We start from the raw sequence: 16,044 nt of genomic DNA on the forward strand, positions 1-16,044 counted from the left end.
GAATAATAAAATAATAATATTTCCTTCACCCTATTATTCACAGGGTGAATAATATTCCACTTCCACTTTGCTAAAGTTCACCAGATCACCATATCTGTAAAAGCACAGTTTTGTCCAAACCCAGGCCAGCTCTCAAAGACACTCATTTTGAGATGTTTAAGTCAGTTGACTTAACTATTTATTGGTGACAACAAAATTTCCTTTCCACGATCCATGTTGGCATAAACTATGCAAATAAAGAAGCTATATTTTAGACCTGCAAAATGCTAGGAGCATCATTTTTTTTCTCACCCAGAGAGGCTGGCAGAGAGTCCTCTTTTACCTTTCACAATCATCATCTATGTTTGAAAATTTTCTCTTTAAAATGGCTTTTACTTTTCAAGTTGTCATATTGGAGGGGGCTATTCACAACACTGTCAGTTTAAAAATACCTGGGTATTTTGGGACTGTAAGCTGGTGCAGTCACTACCATATGATTCAACAGTCTCATTCCTGGGCATATATACAGATAAAACTATAATTTAAAAAGATACATGCACTCCAGTGTTCACAGCAGCACTATTCACAATAGGCAAGACATGTAAACACCCTAAATGTCCACTGACAGATGAATGGATAAAGAAGATGGGGGACAGATACACAATGGAATATTACTCAGCCATAAAAAGGAATGCATTTGAGTCAGTTCTAATGAGGTGGATGAGCCTAGAACCTATTATATAGAGTGAAGAGAGTCAGAAAGAGAAAGATAAATAGCGTATTCTAACACACATATACGGAATCTAGAAAAATGGTTCTGAAGAATTTATTTACAGGGCAGCAATGGAGAAACAGACATAGAGAACAGACTTATGGACATGGGGAGAGGGGAGGAGAGGGTGAGATGTATGGAAAGAGTAACATGGAAACTTACATTGCCATATGTAAAATAGATAGCCAACAGGTATTTGTTGTATGGCTCAGGAAACTCAAACAGGGGCTCTGTATCAACCTAGAGGGGTGGGGCGGGGAGGGAGGTTCAAAAAGGAGGGGATCTATGTATACCTATGGCTGATTAATGTTGAGGTTTGACAGAAAACAACAAAACTCTGTAAAGCAATTATCCTTCAATAAAAAAATAAATAAAAAAAAAAGACTATGTGGTACAGCTACAGAATGGAATACGACTCAGCCATAAAAAAGATGAAATAATGTCATTTACAGAACCATGGGTGGACCTAGAGATTATCATACTAAGTGAAGTCAGAAAGACAAGGACAAATACCATACGGTATCACTTATATATGGAATCTAAAATAAGACACAGACAAACTTATCTGTGAAACAGAAACAGACTCACAGACATAGAGAGCAGATCTGCAGTTGCATCAGGGTGGGCTGTGGGGAGGGATGGATTGGAAATTTGGGATTAGCAGATGCAAACTAATATATAGAATGGGTAAAAAGGGAGATCCTACTGTATAGCACTATATTCAATATTCTATGATAAACTGTACTGGAAAAGAATACGAAAAAGAATGTATATATATGTATAACTGAATCACTTGTATAGCAAAAGTTAGCATAATATTTTAAATCAACTATACTTCAATAAAATAAAACTTATTTTTTTAATGCATGCTTTTAAGTGGTGTTATATGTTAATTCTAAGACTGGTAACATTATTTGCTGAAACCAAAATGCTCACCCTTCATCTGTGTGCATGGAAGATTATGGATGCAGTAATTTATTTTCAAAACTATCTGAAACTTGGTCATACCACATTTATAGAGGCAAGCTCTAATATCTTAAATATTAGATATTTAAATATTAACTGCAAAATTCCTGACCATGAAATTGTCTTCTTATGGAAGGTAGAAATTGCTTAATGTTTGTGATGCATGCTACTCGTCCTTTCCTTTTTTTTTTTTAGATAAATCTCGATGAGTGCCTCCAGAGCCAGGTGCAGGGCCTGACACCAGTGGGTACAAGGTTGAGGAAAATATAGTCTCCTTGTTCAGGAGCTCCCTGTCAGCCAGGGAGAAACACAGAAGCAGAGGATTATAATTCAGTGCTGGAAATGCGGTTACAGCCCTATGTTAGGGCATCACTTCTATCACTGAAAAAGGATTTGAAACACCTTAATGAAGACATGAAAATGACTGAAAATAGCAGTGTGAAAAGTGGCTTCTGGTTAGACTCTCTTCCGAAAGACATTTGCTTTGTAAGATAGAGTGCCCCCAACAGCATCATTTGTTTCGTATGTCACTTGTGCATCACTGTTCCACTCTACCAGTAAAATGGTAGACTTTTAAATATTTTCCCAAATTATCATTCACAAAAATCACGCTACTGGTTACTTCTCCTTGCCTTCCTTTCTTTCTCCTTTAGGCGGTTTCTTTCCTTAACACATTTTGTTGTTGAATCTCTGAAATACATTTAAATAAATGAAAACAGAGAACTACAAATTGCTCCTATTTCTCTGATGTTCACCAGTTTAACCTATGAGTCATATGTCAACATTCTGTTTTCTTTGTCATGATTTCTAACTGTTGTATAACTGTGGACTTAGTCACTTGGTATATTGGTATCAGAAGAAAAAGATTCTGTGTTTATGTTCCATATATGCATTTATTCTTGGTAATGGAAGCTAATTAAATCTCAGAGTAGTTTTAAAATACAGGACAAAAATTGCTAAGAAGAAAGAAATCTCTCTTTGCTGCTGGTTGAATAAACTTGGAGACTATGCAAGGATCCAATTTAAAATCAGTTCTAAACTAATGATCTTATTCCCCAAGTGTGTTGTTCTTTTCAGTAAGTGAAGCCAACATTCACTTAATTGCTCCACGACAGAAATTACAAGGTCATCTGTGATTTCTCCCTTGCCTTCATCCACCCAGAATAGAGTAGATTCTACCTGTTGAACCACACTTGGGTTAGTCTCCTGCTCTCCCTACAGCCTGGACCTCAGCTCAGATCTGCAGTCCTGCTGTGGCTTCCTGATTTATCTTCCCAGCTATATTCTTTTCTTCCTCTGCCCATTCTCTGACCTCCTGTCTTTGCTGTTTCTAAGATGTAGATAATACACTTTCACTTCCCTTTCATAGGCTGAATTTAACCTGCTAAATCGTGTCAAAATTTTTCTGAAATCAGGCATGTTAGCCAAATACATAGTATTACTTCTGTGAGGCATGCAGATCCCAAAGTGACAAGGCATCTGGGTTTCCTTAGATCACAAGAATAAATAATAAGGGACACTTCCTGAGTATACTATTCTGAGTACTTTGAGTGGATTAATTCCTTTTACAAAGTCAACAATAATAATCACTGCCATCATTTATCAGGAATCTACTTTCCATCCAGACATTAGATGTCCATTAGCTGTCACCTTTTACCTTGCTTTTTTGGCCATGAGACATAAGGGATCCTAGTTTTCTGGCCACAGATTGAACCCATGCCCCCTGAAGCGGAAGTACAGTCTTAACAGAGGAACCACCAGAAAAGCCCCAGTTGTTCTCTTTTAAACCACTCTGCAGGGTGAGTTCCTATCTCCGGGAAGAAGATGAAATGAGGGGAAGGATTTCTTAGAGGGTCAGGTGTTGCCTCCAGGCCAGTCAGCTAGGAAGTAGCAAGGTCCAGAGTGAGCCCACACCCCCCAGTCCCTGCTCCCTGCCCACCCTCTGCCCTGGGCACCGCACCACTTACATGCTTGTAGTGGTGTCGCATCAAGGAGGGTGATGGGGATGGAAATTAAAGCACTGTGACCAAGACAGGCAGGCTGTTTTGACTTAGGACCTGCGGGGAACAAACCTGGCGCTGAACTGACTTCACCAAGTCCCTCACTTAACGTGTCACTGTTTTGGTTTTGGGCTTGTGTCTGGTTACGGCAGGCTCAGAAGTCCCGGACCTTTGGTGGAGTCATAGAATGTTAGCCTCCAGGATGAAACTGTCTCTTGCAGAGTGTGATTAACCACAGACAAAATTTTAGGAGGAAGTAGGCTAAGAAAAATCTGCACATCTTGCCTGTCGTCTGCTGAGGCTGTCAAACAAAACTAGATGAGGAGCTTATCATGTCTTTAAGTGGGAAGCCCCCCGCCCCCAGATGTCTTGTCTGAATAAACTCTCTCGGTGGATGCCTTAAGAACCAGTGGTGTATCCTTCATGGCGGGGGACCAGCTCACCAGCCTGAGGTAAGCTTTACCTTGGCGCTGTGTCTGCTGACGAGGAATGCGTACTTACAGGTTCAGGCAAGGACGAGTTCCTTATTGTCATGTCCAGTCATGGCTTAGTTCCAGAGGAGGAAGGAAGAGAGGTCAGGGGGCATACCACACTGTCACGCGTGCTAAGAGGAGAAGAAGGCAGTGGGGAGCTCCTCTTGGCCACTTGCCGATCTGCTGGGTCATCCTCCTCCTATCAGGAGAGAGACGGCACTTCCGTCAGCGGGCTTGGGTGGGGGCAGCACCTCAGCCAGCTGGAGAGCGTGGCCCTGTGGCCTCAGGCTGCTGGGGAGCTGGCTCGGGCTTCCTCTTTCGTGGAGCTAATTACACAGAGTCCCGACCCTTTTCTGTGCTCCGGGTTGAGCCCGGCTGCCGGCTCCCCACTTCATCTCAACCAATCCCACCCACTTCCTCAGACCAACGCTAGGATTTCCTAATCATTTCTTTTACATTTGGGGACAAAGATCTAAACTAATTTAGCCCTCAGTCTCTCACTTTCTGCTTTAAGTCATTTTTCTTGGTGTTTGGACCACAGGAGACCATTCAGGACCTGAAGAGATTTTTCCCTGAAGGTTCTCAGCCAGAGAGCACCAGGGTCACCTCGGTCTACACCTTTTCATCATGAGCTTTGGGTTCTCTGTTTGCTGGCATCCCATTCAAAGTCCTTGCTGACCTGAGCCGGGAGACATTTTGTCCGGATGCAAATGAAGTTGGCTCCAGTTCTTCAGGATGAATCTATCAAAGTCCCTGGCCATTAGGACAGACATCTAGTTACAGGGGAGCAGACACTGCTAAGCTAGCTAGTCCTCTGGAAAGTGCTGGCATCTGGGGACACCGAGGGGAAGGATGATGACTCCACTCAAATCTGTTTTTTCACTTTCTTTTCCAACATACCAGGTCCTTTAAAAAACTAGGATTTTTAAAGTAATTAATATAGAGTGCAGAACATGAAAATGCAGTTTTGCCTTGTCTCCAGGAGGCTAACGGAATGACCAAGGAGAGAAGATATAGAGTAAAACACCCTAGGGCTTATGCCATCTATTGATCATATTATGGTTCACATTTACTAAGACCTGTTTCTGTTCCTCTTCCTGTCTGCTCCCTCCTCTCTGATCTCCCTTTCCTTCATTTTCATAAAAAAAAAACTATTGGCTAGGGAAACTTCCCTGGTGGTCCAGTGGTTAAGACTTCACACTTCTACTTCAGGGGGCATGAGTTCGATCCCTGGTCATAGAACTAAGGTCTGTATGCCACACAATGTGCCCCTCCCCCAAAAAACACTATTGGCTAAACGAATTGCTTTTTATAACAACCTATGCTGTGCCGTGCTCAGTCACAGTCAGTTGTATCTGACTCTGTGCATGCTCAGAGAAGCATGCTCTTCTGTCCATAGGATTCTCCAGGCAAGAATACTGGAGTGGGTTGCCATGCCCTCCTCCAGGGGGTCTTCCTGACCCAGGGATCGAACCTGTATTTCTTACGTCTCCTGCATTGGTAGGCGGGTTCTTTACCACTAGTGCCACGTGGGAAGCCCATAACCATCTACATCTAACCTCAATTACAAGGAAGGTGAAATGATTAGGGAGGTAACTGAACTGGGGCTCAGTATTTTGTAGATTCAATAGATAGTATTCACTATATAGTATTCAACATATAGTATTTACTGCTAAATTAGGAGGAAATGTTATGGCTTGACTGTGGAAATTAGCTCATTTGTAGACAATGAGGCGAGTAAATGAGGAAGAGAATTAGAGCCTTCAGAGCCTTTACCTTTAAACGTCTGACCTGCCTGTCTCAGTCTGTAGGCTCTGGGGGATTAAGGAAACTAGGCAGCAAGTAAGGACAGGCTAATCCAGAGCCTGCTACATACTCCAGGAGCACTTCTATGCTTGAGAGGTATAAGCTCCAGTGGCTATAGGGATCAGATGTGAGATGGAAGAGGATGAATGAGCAGGGCCTATTCTTTGGATGGACACCCATTTTGCATACTAAACATGTGGGAATAGTCTTTGTTTCTTCTAAGAATTGTATAGCCAGCCCTCTCGTTTCATGTGTTCCATCTACACCCATGGATTCAACCAACTAAGAATAGAAAATATTATTAAAAAAATAAGAAAGAAAGAAATTCCTGAAAGTTCCAAAAAGTAAAACTTGAATGGCCCATGTGCTGGCAGCTATTTATACAGTATTTACATTGTGTTAGGTATTATAAATAATCCAGAGCATTTAAAGTATATAAGAGGATGGGCATAGGTTATATGCAAATACTATGCCATTTTATATGATGGACTTGGTATCTTCTGGGGGTCTTGAAATCAATCCCCTGTGGATACCAAGTGACTATACTGTACTGAAAAAAAAAAAAATTCTTGAACCTCTTAGATCTCTTATTTGCCACTTCTGATAAATATATAGGCTCAGAGAAATACCCCTCTACCATAAGGAAAAAACAGAAATGAAAGTATAATGGCAAAGTAAAAACTTAATATGTAGCTTCAGTGTTGGAGACATTAGGGAATAGTGGGGATTGTGGCATGGAGAACACAGGTATCATCTAAAAGGGCAGAAGCCACTCTGCTCTAGCAGATTGCTTCATGAGAGAATAGGGCTCTAGTATCCTTTTTTTTTTTTTTTTTATAACTTCTGTCTAGATAATGAGGGAGTCAAATTTGAGAAAATATAGAATCAGACCAAACAGGAGCAGCAGGTAGAAGACACAGGAACAGTGAGGACTGCAGGAGCTATAAAAGGGCCAGAGAGAGAGAATTTTGGAAATATTCTTGCCTTAGAAACAGACACTTTACTTTCCCTTCCAGCTGTAGCAGAAACCAGTGACAGTTTCCCAGGCAACATCCAGTCTGGCATAGCCTGATAACTCGTGTACTTTTGCAATGCAGAATAATTTCTAGATAGGCAAATTCTGGCACCATTTCAGAGTCCTACCAACCCAAGAATGGAAGGTGAGATACTGCTATTGGGTAGCAATTCCCTGTCATGACAAATTTTAACCCTTCTGTTAAGTTTAGAGTTCTTAATGGATTCTCATTTCTTTGTCTTTGTAGTTCACAGAAATCAAATTCCCAAAGTCTGACTGCCACATAAGAATCTTCTACATGTTTTTATTTTATCTGTGGTGCTTAAAACAAATATATATATATATAATTAGATATTTATAATACCAATATGCTGATATTGTAGTAGATCTAAATGGATTTTAATATTTCTTCACAGTTGGGTACAACTCAGTGGCCTGTTTTCAGGTAGAGGGTCAAGTTTACTCAAAGATGAACTTAAAAATATCTGTTTTCTTTGTCAAGGAATAATAATGGTAATAAAATACTGTTATGTGCTTGTGGTCAGTTGTGTCCAACTCTTTGCAACCCCATGGACTCTAGCCCACCAGGCTCCTCTGTCCATGGGCTTCTCCAGGCAAGAATACTGGAATGGGTTGCCATCTTCCCGACCCAGAGATCGAACCTGCATCTTCTGTGTCTCCTGCATTTCAGGCAGATTCTTTACTTCTGAGCCACTGGGAAAGCCCTAATAAAATACTGTTAGGGTAGTATTAATAACCATACTATCTAGGACTTTAAAAAGCCTTCCAAGTAACTTCAAACAAATCTATACTTTGTTTTTAAGAACACTGGGGAAGTAGAATTTAAGTGAATAGCTGTGCCTTTTAATCTACATCTCATGGGCCCTTTACTGTTTAACTGTCCTTATTATTTTTTCTACCTACTCTCTAACAAGCTGAACTGAGATGGACTAGAGTTATTGGTCTAACAGCAGGGGAAAGCTATAGGCATGTTGTTTCCTGAAGTCAACAAGGCATTTGGCAACACCTATCTTTGTAGCATTGTATATAAGAGGGAGAAATATGCATGAACTAGATGATCGCACATTTTAGGGCATTCACAGTCATCTACATTCAACATATCATGCAACAGTGATTTAGAAAATAGTGAGTGTGCCTACAGACTAGGCACAGCTCTAGGTCCTACAAGGATAGGAATGAATATGAATTTTTTTGTAGAGGACATTGAGAAGCAAACAGAGGTTTCAAAGAACCACACATACACACACACAAACACTATATGTATAAATACATATATAATTAAAAAACAGATAACTCTAGACTTGAGTAGAGAATAGACTTCATCCTCAGTGGATAATGCAATATAAAAATAATTTTGAAATGTCATAGGTGAAAAAATGTTAATTATATATAATGATATATCAAAATATATTCATAGGCTATTAAGTATAGAGTTCTCATATACACTCCGCCTATCCCCAAAGATTCCCCTATTATTAAATTTCACATCAGTGTGGAACATTTGCTATAACTGATGAACCAATATTGATATATTATTTTAATTATAGAAAGAGAAAAAGAAAGTGAAGTCGCTCAGTCATGTCCAACTCTTTGCCACCCCATGGACTGTAGCCCATCAAGCCCCTCCATCCATGGAATTTTCTAGGCAAGAGTACTGGAGTGGGTTGCCATTTCCTTCTCCAGGGGATCTTCCCAACCCAGGGATCGAACCCAGGTTTCCCACATTGCAGGTAAACACGTTACCATCTGAGCCACCAGGGAGTTTTGACTAAAGTCATTACGTTACCTTAGGGTTCACTCTGTGTTGTATATTCTATGGGTTTGGACAAATGTTTATTTGCATCCATCATGTTTCATGGTGTCATGTATTATTATGTATCTTCATATCATGTATGCATCATTACAGTATCATATGGAATAGTCCTAAAAATTCTCTCTGCTGTACCTAGAGCACATCCTCCTCTCCCCCAGAAGCCTTAGCAATCACTAGTCTTTTTGTTAGCTTTATAATTTGCATCTTCCAGAATGCCATATATTAATAGTTGTAGTCATTCAGTAGGTAGTCTTTTCTAATTATTAGGCTTCTTTCACTTACCAATAGGCATTTAAGGTTCATCCATGTCTTTGTGGCTTGATAGTTCATTTTATTTTATCGCTGAATATTACTCCATTTTATAAATGTACCACAGTTTGTCTATCCATCCACCTACTAACAGACATCTTGGTTGCTTCCAAGTTCTGGAAATTATGACAGAGCTATTATAAATATTCAAAAGAAGGTTTTTGTGTGGCCATAATTTTCACCTCATTTGGGTAAATACCAAGGAATATAAATAATGGATTGTGTGGTGAGACTAAAAAAACTAAAAGTTTAGCTTTGCAAAAAACTGCCAAACTATCCCTGAAATGGTTGGACCATTTTGCACTCCCACCCAACAATGAAAGTTCCTCTAGTTCAAGGTCTTCTCCAGCACTTGGTATTGTCATTACTTTGGATTTTGGTCATTCTAATAGGTATCTCATTTTTGCTTTAGTTTGTCATTCCCTAATGACAAATGATATTCCCTGGTGGCTTAGACAGTAAAGAGTCTGCCTGCAATACAGGAGACCTGGGTTTGATCCCTGAGTCAGGAAGATCCCCTGGAGAAAGAAATGGCAACCCACTCCAGTATTCTTGCCTGGAGAATCCCAAGGACGGAGGAGCCTTGCAGGCTACAGTCCATAGGGTTGTAAAGAGTCACACACGACTGAGCGACTTCACTTTCACTGACATGATGTTGAGGATCTTTTCATATACTTATTTGCCATCTATAGCTTTTTTCTTAAGGTGTTAGATCTTTCGCCCATTTTTAAAGTTAGGTTGTTTGTTTTCTTATTGTTGAGTTTTGAGAATTATTTGTACCCTTTAGATACAAGTTCTTAATCAGATACATGTCTTGTAAATATTTCCCCCTAGTCTATGACTTGTCTTTTTAATCATTTAAGAGTATCTTTTGAAGAGCATACATTTCCCCCACTCCCTAAGTTTTTAATTGTAATGAAGTCCCAGTTAATTTTTCTTTCATGGATTGCACTTTTGGTGCTGAATCTAGAAAATCATTGTCAAGCATAAGATCACCTAGATTTTCTCCTTGGCTTATGACCCATTTTGAGTTAATTTTTTTAAAAGGTGTGCGGTCTGCATCAATTCCTTCTTTTTCCCCTTTTCCTGTGGATGTCCAGTTTTTCCAGCGCCATTTGTTGAAAAGCTTATCCATTGTTCACTGAATTGCCTTTGCTCCTTTGTCAAGGATAAGTTGACTAGATTTGTGGGGGTCTATTTCTGAGCTATTTATTTCATGCCATTGATATATTTTTGCCAATTCTTTTGCCAATTCCACATCACTGTAGCTAGAGTAAGAATTAAATTTAGATAGTGGCAGTCTTCAAGATTTGTTCTTCTTCAGTATTGTGTTGGCTATTCTGGGTCTTAAGGTTCTCCACATGAATTTTAGAATCAATTTGTCACTAGCCACAAAATAACTTGCTGGTATTTTTATTAGGATTGAGTTACATCTATAGATCAAATTGTAAAGAACTGATATATTGACAATATTCACTCTTGTATCCATGGAATATGTCTCTATTTATATAGATCTTTTATTTCTTTCATTAGAATTTTGTAATTTTCATCAGGCAGATCTTGTATTTATTTTTAAAGACTTTTCCTTAAGAATTTCTTTTTTTTTCCTTTTCTTTTGTAAATGGTGCTAATGTGAATGGTGTTTGTTTTACCTTTCAAATCCAACCATTGTGAATGGGTTTTGGATTTTTTTCAAATGTGTTTTCTACATTTACAGATATAATCATATTATAACGTTTAGCCTGTTGATGTGACAAATTACATTAATTGATTTTCAAATGTTGAATGAGCCTCATGTACCTGGAATAAATCCTACTTCATCGTGGTGTGTATCTTTTTATACATTGTTGGATTTGATTTGCTAATATTTTGTTGAGAATTTTCACACCTATGCTTATGAGATACATTGTTTTCTTTAATGTTTTTGTGTGGTTTTCCTGTTAGGGTAATGCTGGACTCAAAGAATGAGTTAGGAAGTTTCCCTCAGCTTCTATTTCTGGAAGAGATTGTAGAGAATTGGTATTATTTCTTCCTTAAATGTACGGTAGAATTCACCAGTGAATCCACCTGGGCCTGGTAGTCTCTCTTTTTGAATATCATTAATTACTAATTCAATTTCCTCAATCAGTTCAGTTCAGTTCAGTCGCTCAGTCATGTCTGACTCTCTGCAACCCCATGGACTGCAGCACGTCAGGCCTCCCTGTCCATCACCAACTCCCAGAGTCCACCCAAACTCATGTCCACTGAGTCGGTGATGCCATCCAATCATCTCATCCTCTGTCATCCTCTTCTCCTCCTGCCCTCAATCTTTCCCAGCATCAGGGTCTTTTCAAATGAGTCAGCTCTTCGCATAAGGTGGCCAAAGTATTGGAGTTTCAGCTTCAACATCAGTCCTTTCAATGAACACCCAGGACTGATCTCCTTTAGGATGGACTGGTTGGATCTCCTTGCAGTCCAAGGGACTCTCAAGAGTCTTCTCCAACACCACAGTGCAAAAGCATCAATTCTTCAGCGCTCAGCTTTCTTTATTGTCCAACTCTCACATCCAAACATGACTACTGGAAAAACCATAGCCTTGACTAGACGGACCTTTGTTGGCAAAGTAATGTCTCCGCTTTTTAATATGCTGTCTATGTTGGTCATAGATATCAATAGATATAGGCTATTCAGACTGTCTGTTTCTCCTAGGTACGAGTTTTCATAGACTGTGTCTTTCAAAGAAATGGTGCATTTCATCCAAGTTATCATATTTTTTTGGGCATAGAGTTAATAATATTCCTTTATTATTCTTTTAATGTTCATGGGATCAGTAGTGATTGCCCTTCTTTCATTTCTGGTATTAACAGCTTGTATCTTTCCTTTGATTGCATATCATTCTATTTTAATGTGCAATTTTTATTACAAGTGAAAGCAGATATGTTTTCATATAGCCAGTTTTGGGGGGTTGTTTTTGCTTTTTTTGTTGTACCACCTGGCATGTGGGATTTTAATTCTTCAACCAGGGATTGAACCCATGCTCCCTGCAAGTGGAAGTGTGGTCTTAACTGCTGGACTGCCAGGGAAGTGCCCATACAGCCAGCTTTATTTGTTTTATAAGCTGTACAATGTATGTACTTTGTTTGTTTTTCTCTTTTATCCAAGGCTATGATATATGAAGTGTTTACCTTATGCTCACTCATTCACGTTGCAAATGTTTTTATCCCAGCTTGTTATTTTCCTCTTAATTTTATGTTCATATTTTTTCATGCATAAGCTTTAGATAAAGTCTTTCAGTATTTTAAAAATTGTTTCTTTGTTATCACTGTTGTGCTAAGTAATACCTAACATTCACTAAGTATTTACTATGCATCAGGCATTATATATTTACCTATATTATCTATGTTAAACTTCAAAGGATCCTTGTGGTAGGTACTGTTATCTCCATTTTATGGAAGAGGAGACTGAGGCACAAAACAGTGAGTATGTAATTCCAGGTGAGCAGTGCCAGGATGTGAAGCTAGACACTCTAATACCAGATGTGTGTTTGTGTGTGTGTATGCTCAGTCATGTCTGACTCTTTGTGATCCCATGGACTGCAGCCTGCCAGAGTCCTCTGTCCATGGGATTTCCCAGGCAAGAATACTGGAGTGGGTTGCCATTTCCCTCTCCAGGGGATCTTCCTGATCTAGGGATCGAACTTGTATCTCCTGCACTGGCAGGTGGATTCTTTACGACAGAGTCATCTGGGAAGCTCCTAATACCAGAAACTCAGCTCCTAAGCTTTACTGCTTCCAAGAGAAGTCCTGCCAGTTGAGGATGGTATGATCTATCTATATTTTTAATGGTATACATATTTTTTAAAAGAACACTCATAACCACTCTGCTTTTAAAACGTCAAGATTTCCCAACTTTATAGCATAGAGCTATATGTCACAGCTCTTAAAAATTTTAAAGAATTCATTTGTTTTGGAACTGGAATTGATACATTATGTAGTTTGATCTAGTGGGATTGATAGAATATTGGAAGGTGTGAGATAAATTGAGACAAATAAAACAAGTAAAAATTTTTTAAAGGCAATTACTATAGGAAAAAAGCAAATGATTAAAAAAAACAAGAATGGTCAGAGTACACACAACAATAAGTTGTGGATGCTATTTGCATGGACATAATAAAGTGAAAAATGAATATTTAACTGCACAAGAAAAGTGAATGAAAGGTGAGGAAGTGGAAAACGGAGAGAGTAGAACAGACAACTCTAGTTTTGGGGAGATGCTATTTTCTAAATGAATTTAGAAGAACAATCAGAGGAGGAAGAAGGGAATAGCCTTACAGCCATTAATATTTTGATGGAGCTGAAGATAAACGTAATGAATATGGAGAGAGATTATTTCACTTTCTCATGATCTCCATTTTCTCCCTTGAGACATAGTGAAAAGAAAGTGAAAGTTGCTCAGTCATGTCCAACTCTTTGTGACCCCACGGACTATACAGTCCATAGAATTTTCCAGGCCAGAATACTGGAGTGGGTAGCCTTTCCCTTCTCCAGGAGATCTTCCCAACCCAGGATTGAACCCAGGTCTCCCACATTGCAAGTGGATTCTTTACCAGCTGAGCCACCAGGGAAACACAAGAATACTGGAGTGGGTAGCCTATCCCTTCTCGGTGGATCTTCGCAACCCAGGAATCGAACTGGGGTTTCCTGCATGGGAGGTGGATTCTTTACCAACTGAGCTATGAGGGAAGCCCCCTTCAGACATAACTCTGTTTCAAAAAGATTTTTTAAAGTTTTTTTTTTTTCTCTCATTCAAGAATACATCTTCACTTGACAAGTTAAATACATAATGCTAATAAATAATTCATAATACTCAAATGAAGACAATAACTTTAAACGGAATTACAAAACAGAATGCACAGTGTTATTTTTGAAGAGAACAATTTCATATACTATCAAGTTTTGCCACATCTTACCTTTCCCTGTCTCATTAAAACCCTAGCCATATGTCACTGCTTTCCCATCTAAGGAACATCCGATCTTTTAATAGCACATGGAACTCCTACCAGAGTGACCTTTCTTTTTGGCAGGTCATCTGACGATATTAACGAGTACTTTCTTCCCAGAAGAGCAGGAAACCTTAATATTCAGAGAAGCTTTATTGTTGAAACGATCTGAGCAGACTGCCAAAATGACTGACTTCCTTTGCTCTGAAGAAGTTTCTCTTGTGTTTGCAATAAGTAGATATCAAAGGGACATTTATGGGTCTAAGCAAGTTCCAGTACTTGTAAAGAGGGCCACCCTTGAGATGAGGCAGGCAGTTGGGAGACAGATCTGTTTCAGGGGCATGGGAGGAAGTTTTCTAAAGGATGCTGGCAGCAAAGGGCCAGCAGCCAGAACTACAGGGAGGTCTTTAACGTGACCAAGTATCCCTACCTGTGACAGATCACAGCCAGAGCATATCAGAAGCATGTGATAGTCAAGGTCAAGGTAGGAAGGCAGGAAACCAGGAATGCAGTTTAGAGCAATCTAGGCCACAGCCCCAGAGAAAATGAGCAATGAAATGAGTTAAAAACAACTCAGGAAGGCAAGTGCAGTGATCAGAACTGGGTCCCCAATGGCAAACTCTGAAATGGAGTGGTAAATGAAATCAATAAACAAGGGTAGAATCTTGGAAACTATCCAGTTGCCTCATATGACTTATAGGACTACAGAAGTGTGCTGATCCTCACACCAAAATTTATGTTACAAGGTGAAAACACAATTCTAACTTCTCAGTGAACCATGATTTAAGCTCCACAAGGCTGAGTGCATGGAAGTATGTCTTTGTCTCTAAGGGAGATTATAACAAATGCTTGCAATTTAGAAAAGTCACCCATAATTTTTAATATTTTTTGTTTTTGGAGATAAGCCAAAATTCCAAATCTATACTATCCATTGCAGTAATCGAGATGAGTGAAGGAGGTGACGATGGAGGGAATGGGGATAAGGAGATGGACTGAACAGTTACAGGAGGGGAGTAAGGGATAGGCAAGGATCACAAGCAGGGAAGTGCTGTAGAGAATGGATCCTTGGTGTTAAAAGATAGACTGAGGCATATTAAAATTTCTTAGCTTCTTTGAGCAGAAATCAGAACGGAGCAGCACCAGGCCAGAAGCTGTTGAGACCTCCACCAACAGGGGCTCCAGAAAAGACTTTAGAGAAGGAAGGTGGAAGCAAAGCAATAAATTATTGGTTGGCTATAGATTGAAGCCTCATTGGCTCCTTGTGGTTGGTTGTCCTTAGGTCTTGATTTCATAACCACAAGGCATTTCCAGACTTTGATTTGGGTTTGCTTACATAGGCAACCACTGGCATTGGTGCCACCTGTCTTAATGGTTTCTCTGTAGAGTTAATTTAACACTGGTTTCTGGATGGTCTCAGACAACTGAGTGAACAAGGATGCCAGCACAGAGTAGGGAACAATCTGATGCTTGGAGTCAAAACCTGACTAGTTCTGTGTGAACTTGAGCCAATTACTTAACCTCTCTCAGCCTTTATCTGTAAAAAAAAGGAATAATTCTACTTACAAAGTTGTTATGAGAACTAAATGAGATCATACCATTAACTTGACACATATATTGAGTGTCATATTAATTGCCAAATCCTGAATTCAAAGTCCAGTGTGCTGGAAGAGACATGCAAAAGCAATCAACACACTACAGGGGGGCAAGTGATAAGTGCTAAAATATCAGTGTCCATAGAGTGTTCAAGGAGCCCAGAATCAGGCACGCACTGCATGCAGATGTGGTGACAGGGGATTGGGTATTTGAATGAGGCTTGAATGAATATATTCAACCAAAATGTATTTCCCTTGTGACCTTGAACAAATTAATCGCCTCAGTTTCCTCATTAGAGATAATAGCAACCATCCCAAGG

General features: G+C 39.5%; 1 protein-coding gene across 7 annotated transcripts in view; it reads right to left on the bottom strand.

The window, feature by feature from the left end:
• Positions 1-16,044, bottom strand: part of PCED1B (PC-esterase domain containing 1B) — a 180,091-nt gene that overhangs the window by 51,087 nt on the left and 112,960 nt on the right. For 5 of the 7 annotated variants that reach the window (XR_006337559.1, XM_043886138.1, XM_043886146.1 and 2 more), the window contains one exon: positions 4,219-4,389. The exons of the other annotated variants lie outside the window; for them this stretch is intronic. The gene's annotated coding sequence lies outside the window, so the exon portion shown is untranslated. The remainder of the gene's footprint in view (positions 1-4,218; positions 4,390-16,044) is intronic. 7 annotated transcript variants of the gene reach the window in all.

This window comes from Cervus elaphus, chromosome 3 (assembly GCF_910594005.1).
Source record: "Cervus elaphus chromosome 3, mCerEla1.1, whole genome shotgun sequence".
In the NCBI taxonomy this organism is placed as follows: domain Eukaryota; kingdom Metazoa; phylum Chordata; class Mammalia; order Artiodactyla; family Cervidae; genus Cervus; species Cervus elaphus.